Below are 10,633 nucleotides of genomic sequence, written 5' to 3' on the forward strand. Positions count from 1 at the left end.
AGTTTGAATTGGTTTGAATGATCTCCTACGCAACTTAGCCAGGCCATCTATATATCTCAAAAAACTTTTTTTGAATGGGAACACATTGCTTTTAGAAGCAAGAACGCACTAAGCTAACATAAATTGGTTTCAAGTCATCATGTGGGAAATTTTCACATAAGAACATAATTAAATTAAAGAGCCACTAAAACGTGTCACAATTGCAGTGGTGTAGAATTATATTGCTAGCTTCATCACAGGCTTTATTGTAGTTGGCTTTTTGCTGGTGAGAACAAAAGATGAGAAAAGGCCATTTTCAAGGGCCATTCAAATCATTAGTTGAACGATAATAATTGATCATGCTTTGTAGAACAAAATATTCAACGATACTTCCAGCCTGCTGTCATGCGTCTACTTTTGTTCCACATGGCATTTGTAGTTTCTAATTTCTAATTAATGCCTATTGTAAGTAGGGACGGATAACTATAGATGCCCATATGCTTGAAGGAACAATTGAACTTGATATCACGAAGTTGGATAGCCCTGTCTTACATTTCATGGCTAAGATCGATCTCGTGAGGCGAGGATGAGGGATAAGCTCGGCCAAACTTTGAAAGTTGGGCATATTGCTTTAGCAAACTTTGAAAATTTAAACCAAAGTCTCATTTGTTAGCTTTGATGCTATGGGTAGCAACCTACACTACAAACTGCGGCAGTTCAAACCGCCACAAAATGAAGGACCCAACCGCCGTGAAAAAGCGTTTTTACTGTAGTGTATAGCTATGGCATTTGTTAAGGTTTCAGCTTGAATTCAGTAGCTCTTGTGTGATTATCATGCATAGTTTAGAAAGTATACCAATTATGGGAAATTCGTAAAAAATTAGAAACTGCTGCTACATACATAGATGTGTATGTGAAATCAAATTAAAGTGTGGCCATTGTGAAATCAAATTAATGTGTGATCTATGTGTCTTGTGAAGGTTGATGTATAGTGGAGGTAGAGTGAGGGGACATTTGACCCTTTCAATTTGGAAAAGGGTTTAGATTCGTGTATCATTTTATCACCTAAAAACTGTCTTATTACGAATCCGCGACTTAAGTAGTATAAAAAAAGAAAAGTTAAACCAAAGTGTACAGAAAAAAAAAAACACATAAATAGGATTCACGCACGAATTTCGTGCGTGAAAGGACCAAACTGCAAAAAATAACAGTTTGGCCTTTCAGGCACAAAATTAGTGCGTGAATGAGCAAACTGCAAAAAATAACAGTTTGGTCTTTCACGCACTAAATTAGTGCCTGAATGAGCAAACAAAAAGTCATCCCCTTTTCACCTTTTCAGCCAAAGACATTTGTTGTCATTAGCTGCCCACTTGCCTTCTCCTCTTCTTCTTAAGTTCTCATTGCACTGCATCGCATGGAGTCCGGAATCAAAATGCCCCCAAAAAAATTACTTTGAACCAAAATATCCCAACAAAAAAAAATTACAAAACTACCTTTAGCGCAGTAAAATACTGCGTTATAGAAACAGTACCAAAAAGCAAAACAAATTGGAGCCGTTAACTGCTTTAGCGCAGTATTTTACTGCGTTATAGAAGCAAAAAAATTTTCTCCCTAAGTTATGACCATCTAAAGTTTGACGACTTTACAACTAGTTTTTCTCCCTATATTTTTTAGAATTATATTTATATTCAAAATAAAGTTATGTCTTGATTAAAAAATAACACGCTTAAATCAAAATCTTAAAAAATAACACCCTAAAGTTTTCAAACAAAACTTACTTCTGGTACCTTTTCAACCCCTAAAATGACTATCCGAACGTCTACGTATCCTTGATGTATTGGACCTACATTATTGTACGCAGAAAAAAATATCAGGTTCTATATAAAATATTGACGTTTCAGAGTCTTGACCCACGACTAATCGTTGGTCAAAGTATGGAAAAAACACTAAGTTTTTTCAAACAAAACATATTTCGGGCACCTTTTCAACCCCTAAAATGACGATCCGAACGTCTACGTATCCTTGATGTATTGGGCCTACATTATTGTACGCAGAAAAATATATCAGGTTCTATATAAAATATTGACGTTTCGGAGTCTTGACCCACAACTAATCATTGGTCAAAGTACGAAAAAAACACTAAGTTTTTTCAAACAAAACTTACTTCGGGCACCTTTTCAACCCCTAAAATGACGATCTGAACGTCTACGTATCCTTGATGTATTGGGCCTACATTATCGTACGCAGAAAAAATATCAGGTTCTATATAAAATATTGACGTTTCGGAGTCTTGACCCACGACTAATCGTTGGTCAAAGTATGGAAAAAACACTAAGTTTTTTCAAACAAAACTTACTTCGGGCACCTTTTCAACCCCTAAAATGACGATCCGAACGTCTACGTATCCTTGATGTATTGGGCCTACATTATTGTACGCAGAAAAAATATTCAGGTTCTATATAAAATATTGACGTTTCGGAGTCTTGACCCACGACTAATCGTTGGTCAAAGTATGGAAAAAACACTAAGTTTTTTCAAACAAAACTTACTTCGGGCACCTTTTCAACCCCTAAAATGACGATCCGAACGTCTACGTATCCTTGATGTATTAGGCCTACATTATTGTACGCAGAAAAAATATTCAGGTTCTATGTAAAATATTGACGTTTCGGAGTCTTGACACACGACTAATCGTTGGTCAAAGTATGGAAAAAAACACTAAGTGTTGCAAAAAATAAAGTTTGGCCAATTTTTTTTCTTTTTGGTACTGTTTCTATAACGCAGTATTTTACTACGCTAAAGGTATTTTTTTAACTTTTTTTTTGTTGGGATATTTTGGTTCAAAGTGATTTTTTTGGGGGCATTTTGATTCCGGACTCCATGCGATGCAGTGCAATGAGAACTTAAGAAGAAGAGGAGAAGGCAAGTGGGCAGCTAATGACAACAAATGTCATTGGCTGAAAAGGTGAAAAGAGGATGACTTTTTGTTTGCTCATTCACGCACTAATTTAGTGCGTGAAAGGCCAAACTGTTATTTTTTGCAGTTTGATCCTTTCACGCACGAATTCCTATTTATGTGCTTTTTTTTTCTATACTACTTTGATTCAACTTTTCTTTTTTTGTACTACTTAAGTCGCGGATTCCCATACTACTTTGATCACAAGTTATGACGGTATACGTAGTGGGGACCGGGACAAATAATTCAAGATTCTTAACGTGCCTAGTATGTATTTGGGACTCTCGAACTGTTTGGCTACCATACGTTGCTTCACTATTAGGAAACTAAAATTGCGATATCTTCCTTCTAATTTATAAAACACTCATTTTATTATGAACTTTTCATATTCGATTTTCATAACTTTTAAAATTTTAAACTCCTTTTTTGGTTAATAAAATTTTAAACTCAGTAAAACTACTTAAATTCTATATTTTGATGTAACAATTTCTGTTTTAAATTTCCTTTTGAAGAAAAAGGTTTGTGTAATTCAGAAGACTTTCCTTTATGGAAAACTTTAACATTCTTGCAAAACTACCTCGAAAATATGTTTCTATAATAAAAAATTTCAAGAAGTTTTTGCGCAAAAAGAAAAAAAGAAAAAAAAAGAATCGAAGAACTGTTCGTTTTTATTGTTAAGAGAAGTGGTGTCAGGTGCTTTCAAAGAGAAATCCACTCACGAAACACCCAAAAATCTTGAATACAACAAAACCATCCAAATACATTTTCTGTTAGCATGAAAAGTTTTATTTCTTTTTTGTTCACAAAAGATTACGGAATTTAGCCGAGGATCTATCGGAAGCAACCTCTTTACCTCACAAAGATAGGGTAAGATTTGCGTACATTCTACTCCCCCCCCCCCCCCCCCCCCGAGACCCTACTTGTGCGATCATACTTGGTATGTTGTTGTCGTTGTTAAAGATTACAGAACATAATATCTCCTTTGTCTCAATTATGTGCACACTTTCCTTTTAGTCTGTCTAAAATAGAATGCTTCTTTTCTATATTCAAAAAGTAATTTAACTTCTAAGTGTAAGAACCAAAAATAATTCTTCTTAAATATTTGGCCCAAAGCTTGAATTATTATTCAAAACAAAATTAAACATTAGGTCAAGATCAATCTTTTCACAAGGGGGCTTCCCATAACGGTAAATACTAGTGCCAAGCCTAATGAGTGTCCAAATTTTTTGGACGTCCCTCCCTATGTGGAAAAAGATTAAACTTCCCCAATAATACACAAAACAAATCCATGTCCTTTTTACATTGAAAATGGATGATATTTTCTACTATACTTAGGTAGAGTAGGATGATTATTTGATATAAATAATTCCAATTTAATGATTTTGTATGATATTAAGTTGTTAATCTTTCTTCTTGCCGTCAAAATGCACTCAAAAGTTTTATTGATCAAAAGATATATAGCACTTAATATATATAAACTCAATATGTATCATAATAAAATTGCAAAAGCACTTGCTTGGACAGTAGAGCAATTATCCAAATATTGTTCATACTGAAGTGACGAGCTAATAGTTGATAATACCCTAACACAAAAAGAAGTTAATTACTTCGTGTGTCTTCAAAAAATGATAGCGCAAACAAAAGAGGAATTACAAAATTATAGTACAAGAATCAACATGGTCCTGCTGAATTTCGGAAGCATTATTAATGTCTTATTGTTGCCTTTTGGTTGTGCCCCCACATTAATTGGGTTTTGCAATCATGTAAGCCACTCAAACGTGTCTAAATTACAGTGGGTGTAGAGTCATATTGCTACAGGTTATTTCCTCGTAGCACTTTCGTGGTGAGAATAAAAAAGCCTCGTGATATTCGAGGTAAAGATCAAACATTTTCAAGGGCCATTCAAATCATTAGTTGAACATACTATTCATTTAGGATGCTTCCTGCCTGCTGTCATAGGGTCATGCATCTACTTTTGTTCCCCATGCGGCCCTGCCCATGGCATTTCTAGCTTCTACAATTTCTAAGAGTCCGCAACTTTTTTAACTCAAAAATTATCAAAAAACACCAAAATATCCCCCCCTCCCCACCCCCCCCCAAAAAGAAAGTTACTGAACTAACCTTTGCGCACTAATTTAGTGCGCAATAGGATCAAACTGTAATTTTGCACACAATTTTAAAGCTTTCAAATTCATTTTTTTTTTTCCACACAATTTTAAAGCTCTCAAATTCACATTTTTTTCATACTTTGACGCAAGATTAGTCATGTTTCAAAACTCCAAAATATTAATATTTCATATAGAACTTGATATATTTTTTTGCGGACAATAATGTCGGCTCATTACATCAAGTTTACCTAAACGTTTGGATCGTCATTTTAGGGGTTGTAAAGTGCCCTAAAGTAAGTTTTATTTGTTTGAATCTTGTTATGTTTAGATTTAAGTCTTTTATTTATAAGGTTTCGTTTTAAGTGTTTTATTTTTTAGTCAAGGCATTACTTTTTTTCAATGTACAATAAAAATATTATATTAAAAAATAATTCATCCAATACGAGAGGTTCAAAATAATTCATTGCAATAGCCAAATAATACATCATTATTTACAATAACAAAATTTTTTAAACAATACATCAAGTACGAGAGGCTTTTCTATTACGAGACGTACTTGCATCACCACGGCCTCGTAGGTTACACAAACGCTTATCATGGCAAAACTCCTTACACGTCGAGCACCTTTGAGAGTATGGCCTATCCGAAACATCCATTTGATTGGGATACCGAGTTCGTGCGATAAACCCAATTTTACGGATATACTCCTTGTTAGCAACCATTGAAAATGGCTCGTCTGGCCAATAAGCTTGATCACCAAGTGGGTAGAAGCGGGCGGCATATGCTTTAGCGTACCTTTTGACGTTGTATTCCGATGTCACATAACTTGTTACCGTTTTTTCCATTGGCTCAAAACACTTGACGGCATGAGAACACGACATGTGGTATGTTTGCCACTTACCACAACTGCATGTTCTCATGCCCTCATAAACGGTATGTATGTTTCCTCCCCTACCCTGGTAATAATATGTTGTGACTTCATACACATATTCAGTCAGACTATACTCTGTCATCTTGTGCAGCTGTCTTTTTTGCCTGTGATGCTCCATCATTTTGAAAGGTTTTGGCATCCATCTCCTCTCCTGTGTTAATATGGCTCTGGCTTGCTTGGTTCTTGTCACAAACCACTCCACAACTTGCATGGAAATCATTTTTACCATTACATAAATGACGACTAAATTCCTATATTCTTCAGGCGCCCTCAAATACTCCCTCAAAGAGTCATCATCATTGATATTCCGCACACCATAAAGCACTAAGCCTTGTAAAACTGTGTTTGGATATCTGCCAGTTACAGATAATTCATACTCTGTGGGATCAATTTTCATTTTTTTATGTAAGTAAGTGACTAATGTTTCGTAGTTTAAGGTTGTTGGAAACTTTACATGGGCTTTTGGTTTGATACTATAATGAACGGTATTATTGTCATCAAGTATAACTCCATCCCAAAATAGAGAAACCCTAACGGTTGAAGAAGGAGAGGACATTTTTTCTTTGAAGTTTGAGTTTTTCAAGAACTTAAAAGACTTAAACTTATGAAATTGATGAGTTTTTACCTCATTTAACATGCATATTAAATAGGTCAAATATGAGCGCAAAAGTGAATATTTAAAAACGTGGGAACCCTATTGTGCATGAAAATACTGCACAATACTTTTGCGCATGAAAATGTTGTGCAATAGGATAAGATTTTTGAAATAATACAGCATGGTGTTGTCAAATCAAGCATATTGTGTCCTAAAAAAGGGTCAAATATTGGAGCATTATGTTGTCACATCAAGCATAATGTGTCATAAAAAGCGGACAAATAATGAAGCATTGTATTTAACTAAGGATAAATAAGAAGCAAAAAAAGGATAAATAAGAAGCAAAAAAAAAAAAAAAAAAAATTAACTAACGTAAGCCAACCAAAGCCCTCACTACACATGCGCAAAAATATATTGCAACAAATATATAGCCCAATATAATAGACATTTTTGGATCTTTCATTTCACTTTTGTTTTAAAAAAACTGTATTTATCAAAATAAATAGCCAAATCGGTTGAGGTTTTTGAATTTGATGTTGATTGTAACTTCTTTTTACAGTTTTAGAGTTTATTAGCGTAATTGTAAGTAGTACTTTGAAACTAATTGCAACTTTCTCTTTACGGTTGCAGAGTTTTATCACTACCCTAAATCTTAGTGCTTTAATATTACTGAATTAAAGTGAACTGAAGATGGCAGTAAATATATTTGAACAAATTTGATAATTTCATATCCAAAATTTACACGTGAATGATACATTGCGTCGCTTACCAATTCATTTTAAGTTATCATTTCAGACCATTAAAACCCAATCAAGGTGCAATGTCATTCAAGCTTCAATGTTTTATGCTTTTTTAATCTCTATATATTTTACTTAATTATAAGTGTATGGTTCAAGAACAGTAAATTTGCAGAGCAGTTTGAACGACACTCTTTTAGAATGACATGCCAAACCCTCACATCAATTTCTCAAAGTCTCATATAATGTGAGTAAAAAAGAATTCAGTCATTCATCCTATTCTTAGATCTATTCATTTGCAATGATTTTTAATACTTATATTTTTCACCTCTTCTAAAACATGATTATGTCAATCAGAATTATTAAAGATGAATATAAAAGGTAATCGAACAGACGTAGAAATGTAGGAACTTGAACCAGTGTAAGGTACTCCATGAGAGTCCCATGAGGCCTCACGAGCCTATGTTGATTGAAATTTGAATGCTTGCTTTGTTTTATACGTAATCAACGTTTTCATATTTAATGCATCTCTAATTTTATGTAAAACTTGCGCGAACACCATCTCAACTCAAAAACATAATTTCATTTGTACTAAGTGCGTTTTCATATAAATCATAAGTTTTTCGTATGACTTTATGTCTTTACCTTTAAATGCATAAACCTTTTTTAAAAAATTCAATTTTTTATTATGATGATCGCGCATCGTGCGGATATGTATAAGTTTTATGTATGATTTTATGTCGTTACCTTTAAATGCATAAATCTTTTTTTAATAATTCAATTTTTAACTTTGACGACCGCGCATTGCGCGGGTACGCATATTAGTTGAGAATTTAAAATCAGTACGTGCATAGTATATTGAAATATTCCGTTAACTACTTTTGTGACAATCCCGTAGGACTATGGATAATTTTCTTAATTATATATAATTTAAGTCTTAAGTTGAATTTGTTTATATCCGCTACCAAAGCCTACATCCACTACTATTAAGTAACTTAGACACTGTAGTTTATGCTTATGTGTTATATTAAATCTTGTTATTATTTTTCATAATAAATTAGGAGACATTCTAATAATAATTTGACTCTTAAATGATGTTAAAAAATAAAAATTAATCAAAATATACAGATATCGAAGATAAATTGAGATGATTGAGATGGTTTCAAAAATTTCAAATTTAATTTTTAATATTACACGATAGAATAACCAAAAATCAGAATGCTTCTTGAATCGTCGACCTAACCAAATCATTAATACCCATAAACGTATTTGCTAGCTATTGTTTACCCCGGATTCGGATAATCAATTAAATTTGTGAATGGGTATAGGATATGTGTTTTGTTCTTGATGTGTGTTAGGGGGGAAAAACAAGTATTTGGGAGCTCCTTAGTGAAACGGCTAATGACGATAGTTTGCTAGTGATACGAGCGTTAGTGAACAAAGTATGATATTAGATGGATGGAATGCAATAATAATAATAACTGGTGGCCTTGGCCGAATCAAACAATGAGAGAGATTGTATATATGAATTTTTCTACTACAAGTGTTCTTGGAAAATAAAAGTGACCAACCCCCCTAAAGGAAGGGGACATGCCCTATTTATAGTGGCACTCCCATGGTTCTCATACAATATGAGTTAATAAAATAATAATAAAAAGGACTACTCTGCACGGATTTGGTGGGATTAGACTGACGGCGCCGTCTGACACACGCATGGTAGGTAGTTGACCATGACTGGACGTTACTGGCGCGTGACCCGTCTGCAACGGCCACACGGACAAACGGTCACTCGGGCTAACGACCATGCGGACCAACGGCCATGAAATCCCGAGTCCTCGGGCTTGGCCGTTTCAACGATGCAGAGGGCAGATCAGTCAGTGCCCTTGTTCAGCTTCGGCCCAGGCACTGTTTCGGTCAAGGGCGAGTAGCCTCGGGCGCATTACTGTTCCTTCCTCCGGTTCCCGTTCCACCGGTTTGGCTCACATCCGGTTTTTACCGTATACAGATAGCCCCACACTTCCCGGATCTGCGATCTATCGGAGTAACGGGAAGTGGATAATTCCCGAAAACCGGTGGTTCCGGCAGCTCGTCATTGTCTTCTTATTTTGGTGGGAACGGTTGCGTAATGCGTCCCCTTTTATCGGCCACGTGTCCCGCTCCGGATGGCTCGACTTTGTCAACCGCCTTTTTCACATCGTTTCAAGTCACTTCGAATTAATGACGTGACACGTGGCGCCCCTTGATTGGCCGTCCTCGGTAACCGCTCCTCTTCTTTGCCTATATAAGGCCCTTCACCTCCTCATTTTTCCATTTTCACGCATTTGCTCTTCTTCAACTCCACTCCATTTTCTGCACCTTTTCATCTTCACCACACACAATTAACTTCCCATTTGATCTGCTGTTGTTTCATTGATTCGCACAGCGTGCAAAAAGAACCAATTCTGCTCCCCTTGCTTTTAGTTATTACTAGTCTCTTCATCTTTCTTAAATCCCTCTCTTGGGCCTTCCTTCTTTCTCGTCATCACGATGTCTGAATCCACTTCTCATGATGCTTCACTAGTATCGTCCCCAGGGGCCGAGCCTGCGACCCCGGTTAAATTCGAGCCCACGACCTCGGATATTATACCGGCTAAATTCAACTTTAACAAGGACCTTTTAGGTCGAGAAGCCTTCCTCCGTTTCAGACAGGGGATTTGACGTGAGGCGGTATCCTTCATCTGTCACCGAGGAGAGGCTCGACATAGTCCGGGCCGATTGTGGGTGGGACACCCGTCCGGTTCGGGTTTTCGCCCCCGGGCCAGATGAATCCGTTACCGACCATCGTGAAGGGTTTTTGTATGTTTATACATACCCCTTCACTCTCAAACTCGACCCCCCGGTGGACCCGGTCATTCTCGACATGTGTCGGGTTTACGTCGTTACATTGGCTCAGATCGGCCCAAACGTTTGGAGGGTCGTAGCGTTCCTCCGGATGTTGGCCAACAACGCCGAGGAGGAGTTCACACTGGCCCATCTGATACGCCTTTACTCCCCGAGGCTGTTCCAGGGTGGCGTAATGAAACTGGCCAAGTGGAGTCGGAACCAATTCTTCTCGAAAATGGATGAAGATCGAGACCGGGGATGGTTGGAGCGATATGTCCGGGTGAAGACCGAGGAAATAATTCCAGCCGAGCACATGCCCTTCCCGGAGAAGTGGAATAACAAGCGTAAGCCCGAAGTCTCGAACAATTGCGTTAGTATTGCTTCGTCAAATTTCGATTCTGCTTTCTCACCGTTTCTTTCTTACTTTTGCCAGCCAATGGGTACGTTCCTCCGGTCATCCGGAAT

The sequence above is a fragment of the Lycium barbarum genome, chromosome 8 (assembly GCF_019175385.1).
Source record: "Lycium barbarum isolate Lr01 chromosome 8, ASM1917538v2, whole genome shotgun sequence".
Lineage (NCBI taxonomy): Eukaryota > Viridiplantae > Streptophyta > Magnoliopsida > Solanales > Solanaceae > Lycium > Lycium barbarum.